This window comes from Passer domesticus, chromosome 1, assembly GCF_036417665.1.
Source record: "Passer domesticus isolate bPasDom1 chromosome 1, bPasDom1.hap1, whole genome shotgun sequence".
NCBI classification, from domain to species: Eukaryota; Metazoa; Chordata; class Aves; order Passeriformes; family Passeridae; genus Passer; species Passer domesticus.
In genome coordinates, this window is record NC_087474.1 from 160,769,248 (window position 1) to 160,789,764 (window position 20,517).

At 51.0% G+C, this 20,517-nt stretch overlaps 1 protein-coding gene across 11 annotated transcripts in view; it reads left to right on the plus strand.

Annotated features, from left to right (window-relative positions):
- The window catches only part of LOC135286467 (feather beta keratin-like), a 143,067-nt gene that overhangs the window by 83,012 nt on the left and 39,538 nt on the right, over positions 1-20,517 (plus strand). The window contains exon 1 of one of the 11 annotated variants that reach the window (XR_010350778.1): positions 10,427-10,542. The exons of the other annotated variants lie outside the window; for them this stretch is intronic. The gene's annotated coding sequence lies outside the window, so the exon portion shown is untranslated. Of the gene's footprint in view, positions 1-10,426; positions 10,543-20,517 lie in introns of those variants that run through there. 11 annotated transcript variants of the gene reach the window in all.

Here is a 20,517-nt window from a genome sequence, read left to right on the forward strand (position 1 = left end):
CTGTGCAAGGCAGCAGGGGCCAAAGTGGAGTGGCAGCAGGGTAGAAGAGAGCCTGGGCTTTGGGGTGTTGAGTTGTGTCAATTGCCAAGGGGTGAAGCCCCTTGTGGCTGGCGGATTTCCCATGAGGAAATGGTGTTTGAGCTGTGTGTCTGCTCTGTTGCAGAGACTCAGCATGGGCATGAGTAGAGAGCTGTGGCTGCTATTGAACTCCAGCCTTTTGTGAAGCCTCTGAGGCTCCTTCCCATTCCATGCTCCCAGAATGTCTGAGTTTGCTGAGAAAGCAGTGAGTGGCCTGAGAGTGGCTGAATGGCTGGTCTCAGAGGTTGTTAATCAGTGGCCGAAAGTCCAGATGGAGTCAAGTCTCAAGGGAAGTAGGTCAAGAGTTTTATCCACGAGTCCAACCCTGTCCAACCTCCCCAAGAAAGATCTGCGTATAGGAATGTTGTTCCCTCAGCAAGTTGGCATTTGATGGAGTGGCTGAGGCACCACTTGCTTGTGCCATCAGTGAGAGGGAGCTGTTGAATGAGGGTTAAAGGCATCTCCTGAAGTTCAGGAGGGGAAAATGTGAAGTTCTGCATTTGGGCAGGAATGGCAGCGGGCTCCTGGTCATGCTAGTGTCTGAGAGGCTGGGTAGTAGCTTTTCAGTGCAGGACCCTGTGGTGCTGTTGGAGAGCAAAGGGAGCACGAGGTCTCAATCAAGCCTCACTTCAAAAGGTGTCAGCAGTGTTCAAGAGAGGATTTGGAAAATTCTTGGAAGAAGTCCATCGAGTCATTGAAACACTTCCCGTTCAGGGCCAGAAAGTTTCTCAAGGGGCTGGAGGATCTTCCATATAGGAGAGGGTGAGAATGCCGGGAATCTCAGGAGACGAGCATGGATAGGAGTGTTATCAGTGAGTGCAAATTCATGCTGGTAGGGTAAGAGGTGAGGGAGCCTGGCTGTTCTCGGCAGTGCCCCAGGACAGTAGCACAAGGGCAATAGGGAAAAGAGAAGGAATTCCTTGGGCAAAGAAGGAAAGAATGATTCAAAGTGTGTGTGGTCACAGAGGGGAAGAGGTGGTGGAGTGTCTGTGCTGGGTGTGATGGAAATCTGCACTGTCCATGGTGCTGGAAATCCAGCTCCAGTTGACTCTGCTTGAGCAGGGACGTTGAAGCACTTGGACTCCAGAGTTTGTGCCTAAGTGGGTGCGATATGGTTTCTCCTCTTAGCTGGAAAGTCTTGAGATTCCTGCTGGGAAGAGACTTTATCAAGTGTGTGCTGGCATGAAGAGACTTAACCAGAATCCTTGATGAACTGGAGAGGATTGATGTGTCAAAGCCTTTGGTGTAGAAAGTGACGGCTTTGGCTCCTGTTTTGGAAGGTCCCCCCTCAACCAATTTTCCCGTACCAATCTTGGTTGTTCGTGTAGGGACATATTTCCTTACAAATGTGTTGTGCCATTTTCCATCTACCCCAGTTCCATTTTATTTCTGGCACTGTTTTGGGCGTGCATGTGAGGCAGAATTCAAAAAGGAGAGGAGGCGTGTATGTAATGCTTTGATGCAGTAGAAGTTTATTGAGGCAAAAGAAGGATGAGGGAAGATGAAGAAATTGAGAAGAGCTGGTCTGATGTGCTGGCTGGTGCCATCAGCCGAGGTGCTTTGGTTGCAGGAGGTGTTGCCAGGGGCCAGAGGTGGTGGTGTCAGAGGTGGTGCTGAGGGCACTTAGCAGATGGAGCCATAGCCCCTTGTGCCATAGCAGCCCAGGCCTGCCAGGCCATAGCCAAAGCCACCAAAGCCACCAGAGATGGGCTGTCCTTGGGCACTGAGCTCAGCGCCCAGAGCGGCGGAGGAGGTGGATCCGACGGCGGTGTTCTGGGGGAAGGAGGTCATGATGGGTCCTGGCAGGGTGACCAGCACAGGGGAAGGGTTGATGATGACGCGGGAATCCTGGCATTGCACGGCACAGGGCTCGTTGCAGCTGTTGGCCAGCGGGGTGGGTCCGCAGGGTCGGCAGAGGTTGTTGCAGGCCATGGGTGTGGTGTGGAGGGTCCTGGAAGAGAAAAAGAGTGAGACAGGGCGGGGGAGCAGCGTTGCAAGGGGTGGTGAGGCAGGATGGCAATGGAATGTGGAGGTTGTTGAAGAGCTATGGCAAGGCATGAGGGCTGCTGAGGCTGGGGCTGAGCATACTGGAAGAGGGGGTTCAGGGGGTTCAGGGGGTGCAGTAGGTTTGGGGCTTGAGTCTCACCTGGTTGTCCACAGGAGAAGGCGTGAGGAGATGTGTGTGAGGGAGAGAGGCTCTGGGCCGGCTTTTATGCTGGTCCTGATGGGGTGGGACAGCCTTGTCCCATGGCCTTGGGGCACTTTGCTGACAGCTCTTTGCTGACCCAGCCTGGTGAGTGATGAGGTGGGGAATGTTTTCCTTCCCACATTTCTGCAGCGCCATGTCCTGGTTTTGAGTCTGTGTCAATGTGACATTGGCGGCAGCTTTTAAATGTGAGTAATAAAGCCCAAAGTTTGGTGATGATATTGTTTTTCAGGGTGAGCTGACAACATGACCAAAGCTTTGCATAGTGAGGCCTCATCCGTGAAGTCACTCCACAACACTGGTGTCCTGTGGTTTGTGGCTATCTTGTGAAGATGGGCCTCATTCCTTCCCAGTTCTGTTAGGGTGGTCTGGATATTTCTGGACCTTTCATCATGTTGTCTCCCTCCCCATCTTGGCTTCATTTCTTGGCCCTCCCCTTCTTGGCCCCATCTTCCTTGGTTGGCAGGCCTGTCTCTATGCCTTTCTTTTATTATTGGAGAAGGGAATGCGATCCCTGTGATTTAGGGAGGCCTGCCAACCTCCCGCAAGTGTTGTTTTGATTCATCCATAGCTCTCATCTTGCCTGGACCCCGGAAGCTCCCACTGTGGGGTTCTAGAGCTGGGCTCTTACACAAGGGAAGGAAAAGTGGTGAAGGAGAAGAGAAGAAGACAAATGAGGAGCAGGTGAAGGAACTGGGCATGTTTGATTTTCAGAAGAAGGTTTGTCCTTGTTGCCATCTGGAGTCACTGAATGGAAATCCTTTAACCTCAGTCTTGTGCCCCTTTTTCCCAGCCATAGGAGAAGAGGGAATGGAGTCAAATTGTCCCAGGGGAGGCTGGGTTTGGAATTAGGGAAAATTCCTGCAGGACAATGTTTTCAATCTCTGGCAATGAGTGCCCAGGACAATGTGCAGTCAGCATGCCAGGATGGGTTGCGATGTCATCGAGCTGTGTCATTTGGAAACTGGACTAGTGGGGGCCTTGGCCATGCTGTGGGGAAGGGTTGGACTTGATATTTCGCATTTGGGTGTATAACAGATGAAATATTTTAAGGTTGGTGGCCTTGACATTGCTTGGTTAACATGTGGACTGTATGTCCAAGGTGTTTTGCATGTGAACTGAATCCGGTGACTTCTGTGCAAGGCAGCAGGGGCCAAAGTGGAGTGGCAGCAGGGTAGAAGAGAGCCTGGGCTTTGGGGTGTTGAGTTGTGTCAATTGCCAAGGGGTGAAGCCCCTTGTGGCTGGCAGATTTCCCATGAGGAAATGGTGTTTGAGCTGTGTGTCTGCTCTGTTGCAGAGACTCAGCATGGGCATGAGTAGAGAGCTGTGGCTGCTATTGAACTCCAGCCTTTTGTGAAGCCTCTGAGGCTCCTTCCCATTCCATGCTCCCAGAATGTCTGAGTTTGCTGAGAAAGCAGTGAGTGGCCTGAGAGTGGCTGAATGGCTGGTCTCAGAGGTTGTTAATCAGTGGCCGAAAGTCCAGATGGAGTCAAGTCTCAAGGGAAGTAGGTCAAGAGTTTTATCCACGAGTCCAACCCTGTCCAACCTCCCCAAGAAAGATCTGCGTATAGGAATGTTGTTCCCTCAGCAAGTTGGCATTTGATGGAGTGGCTGAGGCACCACTTGCTTGTGCCATCAGTGAGAGGGAGCTGTTGAATGAGGGTTAAAGGCATCTCCTGAAGTTCAGGAGGGGAAAATGTGAAGTTCTGCATTTGGGCAGGAATGGCAGTGGGCTCCTGGTCATGCTAGTGTCTGAGAGGCTGGGTAGTAGCTTTTCAGTGCAGGACCCTGTGGTGCTGTTGGAGAGCAAAGGGAGCACGAGGTCTCAATCAAGCCTCACTTCAAAAGGTGTCAGCAGTGTTCAAGAGAGGATTTGGAAAATTCTTGGAAGAAGTCCATGGAGTCATTGAAACACTTCCCGTTCAGGGCCAGAAAGTTTCTCAAGGGGCTGGAGGATCTTCCATATAGGAGAGGGTGAGAATGCCGGGAATCTCAGGAGACGAGCATGGATAGGAGTGTTATCAGTGAGTGCAAATTCATGCTGGTAGGGTAAGAGGTGAGGGAGCCTGGCTGTTCTCGGCAGTGCCCCAGGACAGTAGCACAAGGGCAATAGGGAAAAGAGAAGGAATTCCTTGGGCAAAGAAGGAAAGAATGATTCAAAGTGTGTGTGGTCACAGAGGGGAAGAGGTGGTGGAGTGTCTGTGCTGGGTGTGATGGAAATCTGCACTGTCCATGGTGCTGGAAATCCAGCTCCAGTTGACTCTGCTTGAGCAGGGACGTTGAAGCACTTGGACTCCAGAGTTTGTGCCTAAGTGGGTGCGATATGGTTTCTCCTCTTAGCTGGAAAGGCTTGAGATTCCTGCTGGGAAGAGACTTTATCAAGTGTGTGCTGGCATGAAGAGACTTAACCAGAATCCTTGATGAACTGGAGAGGATTGATGTGTCAAAGCCTTTGGTGTAGAAAGTGACGGCTTTGGCTCCTGTTTTGGAAGGTCCCCCCTCAACCAATTTTCCCGTACCAATCTTGGTTGTTCGTGTAGGGACATATTTCCTTACAAATGTGTTGTGCCATTTTCCATCTACCCCAGTTCCATTTTATTTCTGGCACTGTTTTGGGCGTGCATGTGAGGCAGAATTCAAAAAGGAGAGGAGGCGTGTATGTAATGCTTTGATGCAGTAGAAGTTTATTGAGGCAAAAGAAGGATGAGGGAAGATGAAGAAATTGAGAAGAGCTGGTCTGATGTGCTGGCTGGTGCCATCAGCCGAGGTGCTTTGGTTGCAGGAGGTGTTGCCAGGGGCCAGAGGTGGTGGTGTCAGAGGTGGTGCTGAGGGCACTTAGCAGATGGAGCCATAGCCCCTTGTGCCATAGCAGCCCAGGCCTGCCAGGCCATAGCCAAAGCCACCAAAGCCACCAGAGATGGGCTGTCCCTGGGCACTGAGCTCAGCGCCCAGAGCGGCGGAGGAGGTGGATCCGACGGCGGTGTTCTGGGGGAAGGAGGTCATGATGGGTCCTGGCAGGGTGACCAGCACAGGGGAAGGGTTGATGATGACGCGGGAATCCTGGCATTGCACGGCACAGGGCTCGTTGCAGCTGTTGGCCAGCGGGGTGGGTCCGCAGGGTCGGCAGAGGTTGTTGCAGGCCATGGGTGTGGTGTGGAGTGTCCTGGAAGAGAAAAAGAGTGAGACAGGGCGGGGGAGCAGCGATGCAAGGGGTGGTGAGGCAGGATGGCAATGGAATGTGGAGGTTGTTGAAGAGCTATGGCAAGGCATGAGGGCTGCTGAGGCTGGGGCTGAGCATGCTGGAAGAGGGGGTTCAGGGGGTTCAGGGGGTGCAGTAGGTTTGGGGCTTGAGTCTCACCTGGTTGTCCACAGGAGAAGGCGTGAGGAGATGTGTGTGAGGGAGAGAGGCTCTGGGCCGGCTTTTATGCTGGTCCTGATGGGGTGGGACAGCCTTGTCCCATGGCCTTGGGGCACTTTGCTGACAGCTCTTTGCTGACCCAGCCTGGTGAGTGACGAGGTGGGGAATGTTTTCCTTCCCACATTTCTGCAGCGCCATGTCCTGGTTTTGAGTCTGTGTCAATGTGACATTGGCGGCAGCTTTTAAATGTGAGTAATAAAGCCCAAAGTTTGGTGATGATATTGTTTTTCAGGGTGAGCTGACAACATGACCAAAGCTTTGCATAGTGAGGCCTCATCCGTGAAGTCACTCCACAACACTGGTGTCCTGTGGTTTGTGGCTATCTTGTGAAGATGGGCCTCATTCCTTCCCAGTTCTGTTAGGGTGGTCTGGATATTTCTGGACCTTTCATCATGTTGTCTCCCTCCCCATCTTGGCTTCATTTCTTGGCCCTCCCCTTCTTGGCCCCATCTTCCTTGGTTGGCAGGCCTGTCTCTATGCCTTTCTTTTATTATTGGAGAAGGGAATGCGATCCCTGTGATTTAGGGAGGCCTGCCAACCTCCCGCAAGTGTTGTTTTGATTCATCCATAGCTCTCATCTTGCCTGGACCCCGGAAGCTCCCACTGTGGGGTTCTAGAGCTGGGCTCTTACACAAGGGAAGGAAAAGTGGTGAAGGAGAAGAGAAGAAGACAAATGAGGAGCAGGTGAAGGAACTGGGCATGTTTGATTTTCAGAAGAAGGTTTGTCCTTGTTGCCATCTGGAGTCACAGAATGGAAATCCTTTAACCTCAGTCTTGTGCCCCTTTTTCCCAGCCATAGGAGAAGAGGGAATGGAGTCAAATTGTCCCAGGGGAGGCTGGGTTTGGAATTAGGGAAAATTCCTGCAGGACAATGTTTTCAATCTCTGGCAATGAGTGCCCAGGACAATGTGCAGTCAGCATGCCAGGATGGGTTGCGATGTCATCGAGCTGTGTCATTTGGAAACTGGACTAGTGGGGGCCTTGGCCATGCTGTGGGGAAGGGTTGGACTTGATATTTCGCATTTGGGTGTATAACAGATGAAATATTTTAAGGTTGGTGGCCTTGACATTGCTTGGTTAACATGTGGACTGTATGTCCAAGGTGTTTTGCATGTGAACTGAATCCGGTGACTTCTGTGCAAGGCAGCAGGGGCCAAAGTGGAGTGGCAGCAGGGTAGAAGAGAGCCTGGGCTTTGGGGTGTTGAGTTGTGTCAATTGCCAAGGGGTGAAGCCCCTTGTGGCTGGCGGATTTCCCATGAGGAAATGGTGTTTGAGCTGTGTGTCTGCTCTGTTGCAGAGACTCAGCATGGGCATGAGTAGAGAGCTGTGGCTGCTATTGAACTCCAGCCTTTTGTGAAGCCTCTGAGGCTCCTTCCCATTCCATGCTCCCAGAATGTCTGAGTTTGCTGAGAAAGCAGTGAGTGGCCTGAGAGTGGCTGAATGGCTGGTCTCAGAGGTTGTTAATCAGTGGCCGAAAGTCCAGATGGAGTCAAGTCTCAAGGGAAGTAGGTCAAGAGTTTTATCCACGAGTCCAACCCTGTCCAACCTCCCCAAGAAAGATCTGCGTATAGGAATGTTGTTCCCTCAGCAAGTTGGCATTTGATGGAGTGGCTGAGGCACCACTTGCTTGTGCCATCAGTGAGAGGGAGCTGTTGAATGAGGGTTAAAGGCATCTCCTGAAGTTCAGGAGGGGAAAATGTGAAGTTCTGCATTTGGGCAGGAATGGCAGCGGGCTCCTGGTCATGCTAGTGTCTGAGAGGCTGGGTAGTAGCTTTTCAGTGCAGGACCCTGTGGTGCTGTTGGAGAGCAAAGGGAGCACGAGGTCTCAATCAAGCCTCACTTCAAAAGGTGTCAGCAGTGTTCAAGAGAGGATTTGGAAAATTCTTGGAAGAAGTCCATCGAGTCATTGAAACACTTCCCGTTCAGGGCCAGAAAGTTTCTCAAGGGGCTGGAGGATCTTCCATATAGGAGAGGGTGAGAATGCCGGGAATCTCAGGAGACGAGCATGGATAGGAGTGTTATCAGTGAGTGCAAATTCATGCTGGTAGGGTAAGAGGTGAGGGAGCCTGGCTGTTCTTGGCAGTGACCCAGGACAGTAGCACAAGGGCAATAGGGAAAAGAGAAGGAATTCCTTGGGCAAAGAAGGAAAGAATGATTCAAAGCATGTGTGGTCACAGAGGGGAAGAGGTGGTGGAGTGTCTGTGCTGGGTGTGATGGAAATCTGCACTGTCCATGGTGCTGGAAATCCCGCTCCTACGGCCTCTGCTTGAGTCTGGAAGTTGAAGCACTTGGACTCCAGAGTTTGTGCCTAAGTGGGTGAGATATGGTTTCTCCTCTTAGCTGGAAAGGCTTGAGATTCCTGCTGGGAAGAGACTTTATCAAGTGTGTGCTGGCATGAAGAGACTCAACCAGAATCCTTGATGAACTGGAGAGGATTGATGTGTCAAAGCCTTTGGTGTAGAAAGTGATGGCTTTGGCTCCTGTTTTGGAAGGTCCCCCCTCAACCAATTTTCCTGTTCTAATCTTGGTTGTTCCTGGTAGGGATATATTTCCTTACAAATGTGTTGTGCCATTTTCCATCTACCCCAATTCCATTTTATTTCTGGCACTGTGTTGGGCATGCATGTGAGGCAGAATTCAAAAAGGAGAGGAGGCATGTATGTAATGCTTTGATGCAGTAGAAGTTTATTGAGGCAAAAGAAGGATGAGGGAAGATGAAGAAATTGAGAAGAGCTGGTCTGATGTGCTGGCTGGTGCCATCAGCCGAGGTGCTTTGGTTGCAGGAGGTGTTGCCAGGGGCCAGAGGTGGTGGTGTCAGAGGTGGTGCTGAGGGCACTTAGCAGATGGAGCCATAGCCCCTTGTGCCATAGCAGCCCAGGCCTGCCAGGCCGTAGCCAAAGCCACCAAAGCCGCCAGAGATGGGCTGTCCCTGGGCACTGAGCTCAGCGCCCAGAGCAGCGGAGGAGGTGGATCCGACGGCGGTGTTCTGGGGGAAGGAGGTCATGATGGGTCCTGGCAGGGTGACCAGCACAGGGGAAGGGTTGATGATGACGCGGGAATCCTGGCATTGCATGGCACAGGGCTCGTTGCAGCTGTTGGCCAGCGGGGTGGGTCCGCAGGGTCGGCAGAGGTTGTTGCAGGCCATGGGTGTGGTGTGAAGGGTGCCTGGAAGAGAAAAAGAGTGAGACAGGGCGGGGGAGTAGGGTTGCAAGGGGTGGTGAGACAGATTGTCAATGGAATGTGGAGGTTGTTGAAGGGCTATGGCAAGGCATGAGGGCTGCTGAGGCTGGGGCTGAGCATGCTGGAAGAGGGGGTCCAGGGGTTGCAGTAGAAGGAGGGTTGGGGCTTGAGACTCACCTGGTTGTCCACAGAAGGAGAAGGCGTGAGGAGATGTGTGTGAGGGAGAGTGGCTCTGGGCCGGCTTTTATGCTGGTCCTGACGGGGCGGGACTGCCTTGTGCCATGGCCTTGTGCCATTTTGCTGGCAGCACCTCTTTGCTGACCCAGCCTGGTGAGTGATGAGGTGGGGAATGTTTTCCTTCCCACATTTCTGCAGTGCCATGTCCAGTTGTTGAATCTGTGTCAATGTGACATTTGCGGCAGCTTTTAAATGCACGTAATAAAGTGCAAAGTTAGGTGGTGATGTTGTTTTTAAGGGAGGGCTGACAACATGACCAAAGCTTTGCATAGTGAGGCCTCATCCGTGAAGTCACTCGACAATGCTGGTGTGCTGTGGTTTGTGGCTATCTTGTGAAGATGGGCCTCATTCCTTCCCAGTTCTGTTAGGATGGTCTGGATATTTCTGGACCTTTCATCATGTTGTCTCCCTCCCCATCTTGGCTTCATTTCTTGGCCCTCCCCTTCTTGGCCTCATCTTCCTTGGTTGGCAGGCCTGTCTCTATGCCTTTCTTTTATTATTGGAGAAGGGAATGCGATCCCTGTGATTTAGGGAGGCCTGCCAAGCTCCCACAAGTGTTGTTTTGATTCATCCATAGCTGTCATCTTGCCTGGAGCCCGGAAGCTCCCACTGTGGGATTCTAGAGCTGGGCTCTTACACAAGGGAAGGGAAAGTGGTGAAGGAGAAGAGAAGAAGACAAATGAGGAGCAGGTGAAGGAACTGGGCATGTTTGATTTTCAGAAGAAGGTTTGTCCTTGTTGCCTTCTGGAGTCACAGAATGGAAATCCTTTAACCTCAGTCTTGTGCCCCTTTTTTCCAGCCATAGGAGAAGAGGGAATGGAGTCATGTTGCCCCAGGGGAAGTTGAGTTTGGAATTAGGGAAAATTCCTGCAGGACAATGTTTTCAATCTCTGGCAATGAGTGCCCAGGACAATGTGCAGTCAGCATGCCAGGATGGGTTGCGATGTCATCGAGCTGTGTCATTTGGAAACTGGACTAGTGGGGGCCTTGGCAACGCTGTGGGGAAGGGTTCGACTTGATATTTCGCATTTGGGTGTATAACAAATGAAATGCTTTAAGGTTGGTGGCCTTGACATTGCTTGGTCAACATCTGGGCTGTATGTCCAAGGTGTTTTGCATCTGAACCGAATCCGGTGACTTCTGTGCAAGGCAGCAGGGGCCAAAGTGGAGTGTCAGCAGGGTAGAAGAGAGCCTGGGCTTTGAGGCGTTTAGTTGTGTCAATTGCCAAGGGGTGAAGCCCCTTCTGGCTGAAGGATTTCTCTTGAGGTGATGGTGTTTGAGCTGTGTGTCTGCTCTGTTGCAGAGACTCAGCCTGGGCATGAGTAGAGAGCTGTGGCTGCTATTGAACTCCAGCCTTTTGTGAAGCCTCTGAGGCTCCTTCCCATTCCATGCTCCCAGAATGTCTGTGTTTGCTGAGAAAGCAGTGAGTGGCCTGAGAGTGGCTGAGGGGCTGGGCTCAGAGGTTGTTAATCAGTGGCCGAAAGTGCAGATGGAGTAAAGTCTCAAGGGAAGTAGGTCAAGAGTTTTATCCACGAGTCCAACCCTGTCCAACCTCCTCCAGAAAGTTCTGGGCAGTGGGACTGTTGTCCCCTCAGCAAGTTGACTATGTAATGGAGAGTCTGAAGATCACTTGATTGTTCCAGGAGTGAGAGGGAGCTGGAGAATGAGAGTCAAAGGCATGTCCTGAATCTCAGGACGGGAAAATGTGAAGTTCTGCATCTGGGCAGGCATGGCAGTGGGCTCCAGGTCAGGCTGGGGTCTGAGAGACTGGGTAGGAGCTTTTCAGAGCAGGCCCTTGTGGTGCTGTTGGAGGGCAAAGGGAGCACAAGGTCTCAATCAAGCCTCACTTCAAAAGGTGTCAGCCGTGTTCAAGAGAGGTTTCAGAGTATTGTTGGAAGAAGTCCATAGAGTCAGTGAAGGAAATCCCATTCGGGATGAGAAAGATTTTGAAGGGGCTGGCGGATCTTCTGTAGGCCAAAGGCTGATAAATCTGGGAGTCAGGAGATAAGGATGGATGGCGTTGTTATCAGTGTGTGCAAATTCCTGCTGGCAAGGAATGAAATTAAGGAGCCTGGGTATTCTCAGCTGTGCCCCAGGACAGTAGCACAATGGCAATAGGGAACAGAGATGGAATTCCTTGGGCAAAGAAGGAAAGAATTATTCACTGTGAGGTTGGTCCCAGAGGGGAAGAGGTGGTGGAGTGTCTGTGCTGGGTGTGATCGAAATCTGCACTGTCCATGGTGCTGGAAAGCCAGCTCCTGCTGCCTCTGCTTGAGCAGGGAAGTTGAAGCACTTGGACTCCAGAGTTTGTGCCTAAGTGGATGCGATATGGTTTCTCCTCTTAGCTGGAAAGGCTTGAGATTCCTGCCGGGAAAGGGTTTTTCAAGTGTGTGCTGCCATGGAGGCACTTAACCTGTATCATTGGTGAGCTGGAGAACATTGATATGTCAAACCTTTGGTATGGCAGGTGATGTGTTTTTGTCATGTTCTGGAAGTTCACTCTTAAACCCTGCTTCCTGTGCCAGTCTTGGTTATTACAGGTGGGGGCCTACTTGTTTAGGAATGTGTTGTGCCACTTTGCCATCAACCCAATGGGTGAGGGTATGAGATTTTTGAAATTCAAATGAAGATGAAATATGTGAGTCTTTGGTGCTAGAAAAGTTTATTGAGGCAAAAGACTAAAAAGGCAAGGGAGAGAACTTGGCAGGAGCCACAGTGAGGAGAAAGTAGGTCAACAATGAGCCGAAGTGCTTTGGTTGCAGGACTGTTGCCAGAGGGCAGAGCTGGTGTTCTCAGGGGTGGTGCTGAGTGCCCTTAGCAGATGGAGCCATAGCCCCTTGTGCCATAGCAGCCCAGGCCTGCCAGGCCGTAGCCAAAGCCACCAGAGATGGGCTGTCCCTGGGCACTGAGCTCCGCGCCCAGAGCAGCGGAGGAGGTGGATCCAACAGCGGTGCTCTGTGGGAAGGAGGTCATGATGGGTCCTGGCAGGGTGACCATGACGGGGGAAGGGTTGATGATGACGCGGGAATCCTGGCATTGCAGGGCACAGGGCTCATTGCAGCTGTTGGCCAGCGGGGTGGGTCCGCAGGGTCGGCAGATGTTGTTGCAGGCCATGGGTGTGGTATGGAGGGTCCTGGAAGAGAAAAAGAGTGAGACAGGTCGGGGGAGTAGGGTTGCAAGGGGTGGTGAGGCAGGATGGCAATGGAATGTGGAGGTTGTTGAAGGGCTATGGCAAGACATGAGGGCTGCTGAGGCTGGGGCTGAGCATGCTGGAAGAGGGGGTCCAGGGGGTGCAGTAGCAGGAGGGTTGGGGCTTGAGACTCACCTGGTTGTCCACAGGAGGAGAAGGTGTGAGGAGATGTGTGTGAGGGAGAGAGGCTCTGGGCTGGCTTTTATGCTGGTCCTGCAGGGGTGGGACAACCTTGTCTCATGGCCATGGGTTATTTTGCTGACCGCGCCTCTTTGGTGAGCTAGCCTGCTGAGTGATGAGGTGGGGAATGTTTTCCTTCCAACATTTCTGCAGTGCCATGTCCAGTTCTTGAGTCTGTGTCAATCTGACATTGGCGGTAGCTTTTAAATGCGAGTAATAAAGCGCAAAATTTGGTCATGATGTTGTTTTTCAGGGTGAGCTGACAACATGACCAAATCTTTGGACAGTGAGGTGTCATCTGTGAAGCTGCTCCTCAACACTGCTGTGCTGTGGTTTGTGGCTGTTTTGAAGACAGGCCCCATTCCTTCCCAGCTCTCTTTGGTTGATCAGGGATTTGCAGGTGTACTTGGGCTGATAGATCTGGACGTATCATCATGTTTTCTCACTCTCCATGTTGGTGCCATTCTCTATGCCTTTCCTGTCCTCTTGGACATGAGGAAGAGATCCCTGTGATTTAGCATGGCCTCCCAAGCTCCTCAAAGCCTTTTGTTGGTTCATCCATAGCGCTCATCTTACCTTGGCCCAGCAAGGTCCCACTGTGGTGTCACAGATTTGGGCTCTTACATAAGGGAAGGGAATGTGGTGAAGGATAAGGAAAGACGACAAATGAGAAGCAGGTGAAGGAACTGGGGATCTTCAGTTTTCAGAAGAAGGTTGACCCTTTTGCCTTCTGGAGTTCCACGAAAGGAAATAATTTGACATTAGTCTTGCGTCCCTTTCATCCAGCCATAGAAGAAGAGGGAATGGAGTCGAATTGCTGCAGGGCAGGTTGAGTTTGGAAGTTAGAATTTCAAGCCCTGTACATGCCTGCTCAGGACAGCACTGCAGTCAGCATTTCTGGAGGAATTTAGAAGCCATGGAGATTTGGACTTTGGGTATCTTTCATGGGGTCCTTAGAAGTGATGTTGTAATGGTTGGACTTGATGCCATTTTACATTTAGGTCTTGTACAAATGAAACATTTCTGAGATTGGTGGCAATCACAGATTTGTTTTAAATTTGGTCAAGTGTCTTTTCCAGCTGAATGGACTGCATGGGTGTTGGGGGCAACTTCAATGTCTGAGTTTAAAAGAGCAAAATTTGTTGCTGCTGGTGATTATCAATGAAAGGCTGAGGTCATGACCAAAGCTTTGGCCACTGGAGTGTCATCAGTGAGGTCACCGTGTGTTATGTTTTCTTGGTGTCTTGTGAAGAGTTGCATCATTCCCCCCGCAGCCACATCAGGCTGGTCTGGGCTTTGCAGATCTTTTTGGAGTGAGTGGTGTCCCCTTTCATTACATTTTCTCCCTCCCTACCATGTTTCCATCTTTCTAAACTTGTCTATATGCCATGATTTATTTACTGGAAATGGGCAGTCTACCCCATTTAGCTGTTTAGGGAAGCCTCCCATGCTCCCCAAAGTCTTGTGTTGGTTCCTTGGAGCTGGTAAAAGATAAGAAGAACAAGAAACGTGGGGAGCAGTTGACGGAACTGGAGATGTTCTATTTCCTGAAAAAGAGAGTAACCCTGTTACTCTCTAGAGGCACCTGAATGGAAATCATAGCATCAGTTTTGCCTGTTGCAGGTGTGCAAGTGATGGGGAGGTGGGGAGTGTTTTCCTTCCAGCAAGTGTAAACTCCAAATCCTGCCCATGAGTCCATGTTCATCTGACCTTGATGGCTGCTTTTAAGTGAGTGTTGGTATTTGGGAAGTTTTTCTTGGAAGGTGTGTGTCATGGAAACCAGACTATCCAGCAAAAGCTAGGAATAATATGGACGTCATCAGTGAGGTCATTTTGTGGCACCTGTGTGGTTTAGTTTGTGGGTGTGTTCTGAAGGGGAGCCCTCTTCACCCTGCCAGGCTGCTCTGGGCTTTGCAGCTGTGCTGGGTTTTAGCACCTGTCCCTTGCACTGCATTTACTTCCTCTGACTTTGCCAATGGCTTTCCAGGACCTTGTTCCTGCAGACAAGGATGGGACCATTTTGTAATTCTGTAAAGCACTGCCAAGAGCAGGTCAGACAAGAAGATAATGAGGAGAAGTGAGCCTTACTTCTGGTGAGCAAAATCAAAAATTAACGACCTCTGTGTTACCTACAGTGAAGAACAGCTAACTGGGGATTAGGAGAGAAACATGGCTGGAGTTAACCTCCACCTTTCACCTAAGGTATTTACTGTGTCTCCTACAGCATCCTCCCAGACGATGCCAGAATGGATAGGATGTGTCAAGGGTCAGTGAAGTGGACTGCTAGATTTATATCATATATAACATTCTGGGCAAGATCTGATGTCCAGGTCAAGTCTCAAGGGAAAAATAGTTCAAGAGTTGTATCCATGGAGCCAACACTGTTCAACATCCTCAACATTTAAGTGGGGTGGTGTGGGCACTTCTGAGCTCCCCAGCAGAAGAACCTCATGGACTTACTGAAACAAAACCAGTAAAGGGCTACCAAAATAATATAAGGGCTTTTTGACAGAGGATTGAGATACCTGGGGTTCCCAGGAGACAAGGATGGACAGGGGAGTGTCATCAGTGTGTGCAAATCCCTGTTGGCAGGGAACGAAGTGGTGGGAGCCTGGCTGATCTCAGCAGTGGTGCCATGAAAGAAAAAAAAGGGCAAGGGCAGAAATGAAAAAAGATTGAATTTCCTTGGCAAAGAAAGAAACAACTTGTCATTGTGAGGATAGTGAGAGAGGGGAAGATGTGGTGGAGTCTCTGTCATTGGTGATCCATTCCCGACTTGTCCATAGTTCTGGAAATACTGCTCTTGCTTGGGCAGCAGGGTTCCCCAGGGTTCCTGACGAAGTGGACGATGTTTTTCTGTTTGTGGTGAGTGTTTGAGAATCCAGCTGGGAAGAGAATTTGTCAAGAATGTTCCAGCATAGAGCGTCTTTGCCAGAGCCATGCACACAAGAGCAGTGATGTGTCAAAGCCTTTGGTGTTATCAGGTGATTGGGTTGTGTCTTATGTTCTGGAAATTCTTCCCCCTCCTCCCTCATAACCCTTGCCACCTTGGTACTGGTGGTGACATCTTTGCTAAGAAAGATATTTTTTCCCCTTTTCCATCTACACAAATGGCCTGTTCACTCCTGGAACAGTGCTGGGTAAGGAGATGAGATTACTGGGATTAAAAAACAAAAGGAGGCATCTCATGTTTTGATGCAACAGAACTTTATTGAGGGAATAAAACTGAAGAGAAAAAAGAAAGAAATTGAAGGGAGTGAGTTGGCAGAGCAGGTAGGGCAAACATCAGCCGAGGTACTTCGCTTGCAGGAGCTGTTGGCAGAGGCCAGAGCTGGTGGTGTCAGGGGTGGTGCTGAGGGCCCTTAGCAGATGGAGCCATAGCCCCTTGTGCCATAGCAGCCCAGGCCTGCCAGGCCGTAGCCAAAGCCACCAGAGATGGGCTGTCCCTGGGCACTGAGCTCAGCGCCCAGAGCAGCAGAGGAGGTGGATCCGACGGCGGTGCTCTGGGGGAAGGAGGTCATGATGGGTCCTGGCAGGGTGATCAGCACAGGGGAAGGGTTGATGATGACGCGGGAATCCTGGCATTGCAGGGAACAAGGCTCATTGCAGCTGTTGGCCAGCGGGGTGGGTCCGCAGGGTCGACAGATGTTGTTGCAGGCCATGGGTGTGGTGTGCAGGGTGCCTGGAAGAGAGAGGAGTGAGGCAGGGCAGAGGTAGGGGAGTACAGGGTGTGGTGTGCCACAGGAGGGTAAGGGGTGCAGGAGAGTGTAGAGGCTGTTGTGGAGCTGTGGGGAGGTGTGAGTGCTGCTGAGGCTGGGGCTGAGCATGCTGGAAGAGCAGGGCCACAGGGAGGGAGGGAAGGTCAGGGTCTTAAAGCTCACCTGGTTGTCAGCACTGGAGCAGAAGGCGTCAGAAGTGTGTGAGGGAGAGAGGCTCTGCTCTGGCTTTTATGCTGGTTCTGGAGGGGTGGCCCAGCCTTGTCCCATGGCCTTGGGGCATTTTTGAGGTAGAAGCGCTTGGCTGGCCTGGCCTGTTGAGTCATGAGGTGGGGAGTGTTTTCTTTCCCCCTGCTCTGACATGTCATGTCCACTTCTTGAGTCTGTGTTCATCTGGCCTTGGCAGCAGCTTTAAAGTAATAGTTTTTGTTTTGGCAAGATTTGTGTTTCAGATGTGTGTCCGAGAATGAAGAATAGATGACAATAACTTAGAGGTGTCATCAGAGTCCCCACCCTATTGCTCTTGTGTGGTTTTGTTTGTGGGTGTGTGGTGTAAAGGGACTCCATTCCATTACAGCCCTCTCAGGATGGTGTTGTCTTTGCAGCTATGTCATGAGTGAGGAGCTGACCTTTCCATCATGGTCATTCTTCCTCACATCACCACCAGGTCACAAGACCTGTCTTTGAGACTTGCCTTTCTCCTTGGTTCTGCTCTGGCTTTGCCACCCTTGTGCTACACTGGTTCTTCTGTGGTGGGACACATCCTAGGAACAACTGCTGAGGGATCTGGAGAGCAAGATTTTGAGTAGTGGTTTTAGGATCTGCAGATTTTTAGGTGCAGACAAGGCAGACAAAGGAGAAATCATCTCCCTTTCTTCAGCTGTCTGAAAGGAGTTTTTTGTAAGACTATTGTTGCTCTTTCCTCCCTTTTAGCAGGTGATGGGACAAGTGGAAATGGCCTCAAGTTACTAAACCTTGAGTTGACAGAGGTCATGGACAGCCTTGTTGAGCTGTGCTTCCTTGAGCAGGTTGGGTTGAACTCCATGATCTCCTACACAAACAGAGAGTGATGGGACAAGGGAAAATGTCTTCCCGCTGCCAGAGGGTAGAGTTAGATGGGATATTGTGAAGAAATCCTTCCCTGTGTGAGTAATGAGGGCCTGGCACAGGTTGCCCAGAGAAGCTGTGACTGCCCCAACCCTGATAATGATCAAGGCCAGGTCAGCCAGGGCTTGAACAACCTGGGATAGTGAAAGGTGTCTTTGTCCACTGCAGAGGTTTAGACAGGAAAATCTTCATGGTCCTTTCCATGCAAAACCATTCTACAATGAGTCTTTGGTCGCCTCCAAGAGGTTCCTTGTGCACAAATGATTCCCTTTGCTGTGATTTTGCTTCCTGGGATGGGCACAATGTCATGCTGAGAGAGAAAGTTCCTCGCCAGGGAGCAAAATTCAATCCCTCTTAAGCTAATGAGGATGATCAGTGACAGACCTGTGTGTGACACTGAATTGATCCACCTAAGGGCTCTGAGGGAGCTAGTAGAAGTGCTCCCAAGCCACTTGGTATGTTTTGCCAGCAGTCCTAGCTAAATGGAGAAGTCCCAGATGATGTAGGTTTGAAAAAGGGACTCTTCCCTAGAAGAAGGGCCAGAAGAAGAGTCTGGGCAACTCCAGGCCTGTCAGGCTGAGTCCAGTGCTGCAGAAGCTGCTGGAGCAGATCATCTTGAGAATATTTAATGGCCCCTGCAGGACTAGCAGGTGATCAAGCCCAGGCAGCCTGGCTTTAGCAAAGTCAGGTCCTGCTTGACCAACCTCATCACCTGAGGCATCAATGTGACCTTAGTAAGTGAGGAAAGGGTGTGGATGATTTTTACTTGGAATTTAGTAAAGACATAAATCTCCAGGTTTGGGAAGGAGTGATTAAGAAGCTGGCAGTGGGAAAAGGATCTGGGAGTGCTGCTGGACAGTAGCTGATCATGATCCAATGTGTTTCCAGGTGGCCACAAAAACCAGTGGTGTAATAGCTTGTATCACCTATAGTGGGGCCAGCAGGACCACTGCAGTGACTGTCCCACTGTATTGGGTACTGGTGAGACCACACACTGAATCTGAGTTCAGTTTTAGGCCCCTCACAGCACCAAAGACATAGAGGTGCTTTAGGATGTCCAAAGAAGAACAAGAATGCTGGTGAAGAATGTACAGAACCATTTCTGTGAGGGGCAGCTGGGGGAAGGGTGGTTTGCTTTGTCTGGGGATCACGCTAGCTTGAACTAATGGATTTCCCCAGGTTCTTGTGCACTGCTGTTTTCCAGTTCTGGGATGTTCAGAGGGTCCTGGTAGGGAAGAGTTGGACAAATGTGTGCTGCCATTGGGAGATTGTGCTGGGGATATGGGCACAAGTGCATTACTGTGTCCAATGCTTTGGGAAAAGGAAGGGTCTGTTCTGCATTCTGGAAGCCCAGTGGATGGTTCTGCTGTTGGCAGACATCCCAGGAGAGGTCTTGTGGCCCCTTTTCCACACACTGACTCTTGACTTTGAGCTAGGTGAAGTTGCAAGAGCCCTGGTAGAACAAAGGAAGAGGAGACATCGGAAGGCATATTCCAGGAAAATTTTATTGAGTCAAAAAAAATTAAAAGGCAGGAGAAAGAAGTAGGAAGGGAAGTGGTGTGAAGTGAAGTAAGGTGATCATCAGCCGAGGTACTTTGCTTGCAGGAGCTGTTGCCAGAGGCCAGAGCTGGTGGTGTCAGGAGTGGTGCTGAGGGCTCTTAGCAGATGGAGCCATAGCCCCTTGTGCCATAGCAGCCCAGGCCTGCCAGGCCGTAGCCAAAGCCACCAAATCCACCAGAGATGGGCTGTCCCTGGGCACTGAGCTCAGCGCCCAGAGCAGCGGAGGAGGTGGATCCGACGGCGGTGCTCTGGGGGAAGGAGGTCATGATGGGTCCTGGCAGGGTGACCAGCACAGGGGAAGGGTCGATGATGACGCGGGAATCGTGGCATTGCAGGGCACAGGGCTCATTGCAGCTGTTGGCCAGCGGGGTGGGTCCGCAGGGTCGACAGATGTTGTTGCAGGCCATGGATGTGGTGTGGAGGGTGCCTGGAAGAGAGCGAGGTGAGGCAGGGCAGGAGTGTTGGGGGTAAGAGGGGTCATGATGCAGGAGGCAACGGAATGTGGAGGCTGTTGTGGGGCTGTGGGGAGGCGTGAGTGCTGCTGAGGCTGGGGCTCAGTGTGCTGGAAAAGAGGGGCCAAGGGTGCAGGGCCAGGAGGGTCAGGGGCTTGAGGCTCACCTGGTTGTCTGCAGGAGCAGGAGCAGAAGGCGCGAGGAGAAGTGTGTGAGGGAGAGAGGCTCTGGGCCGGCTTTTATGCTGGTTCTGGAGGGGCAGGACAGCCTTGTGCCATGGCCTTAGGGCATTTTGGAGGCAGCATCTCTTGTCTGGCCCAGCCTGCTGAGTCATGAGATGCAGAGTGTTTTTCTTCCCACAACTCTGCGATTCCATCTCTAGCTGTTGATGCTGCGTCCATCTGACCTTGGCGGCAGCTTTTGAGTGAGAGCTGGTGTTTGGGAGGATGTGATTGTTCAGCGTGTGTCGGGGAGGGCTGAATAAACAACCAGAGCCCAGGAGAGGTGTGATGTCACCAGTGCAGTCATTTTGTGGCACTTGTATGCTGTGGTTTGTGGGTGCCTTGTGAAGACTGGACTCATCCCTTTGTGTCTTGAATGAGATCAAGAGAGAGAAACCAGAAAACCCGGTCCTGGTCAGGATGGATTTGCTTCATTTTTATGGTCCATTCGGATTTCAGAAAATTACATGACAGCAAACTCTTTCATTTTAAGTTTATGTCTGAACATCACTAAGAAATCAAAAATACCCACCAGTCAACAGGGTCTGGTCCTTTTTTTATCATGGCTTGTCTGTTACTTCAGCTCTGTTATTCTGCATTCAAGTTGTAAGGTTTCATATCTTATATGCCTTAAGTCTTAAAACTGTGTTTCTGTTAGCAAAACCCAATAATTACTGCCTGATGGTGAGCATGTTCCTCTTTCTTTGTCACGGTATGGGCATTTCTTCATTAAATCCTATCATTCTATATCATTCTCTTGAGGACTTATCCATCTAACCTAGACAGCAGCTTTTCAGCGCAAGTTGGTATTTGAGAAGGTTTGCATGGAAGATGGGTGTTAGGCTGGGCTCAATAAACAGCCAAAATTTAGGAGAGGTGTGGTGTCAGCAATGAAATGACTCCATGACACTCTTGTGCTGTGATGAGGAGCCCCATTCTCTCCCAGCCCCGTCAGGCTGCTCTGGGATTTAC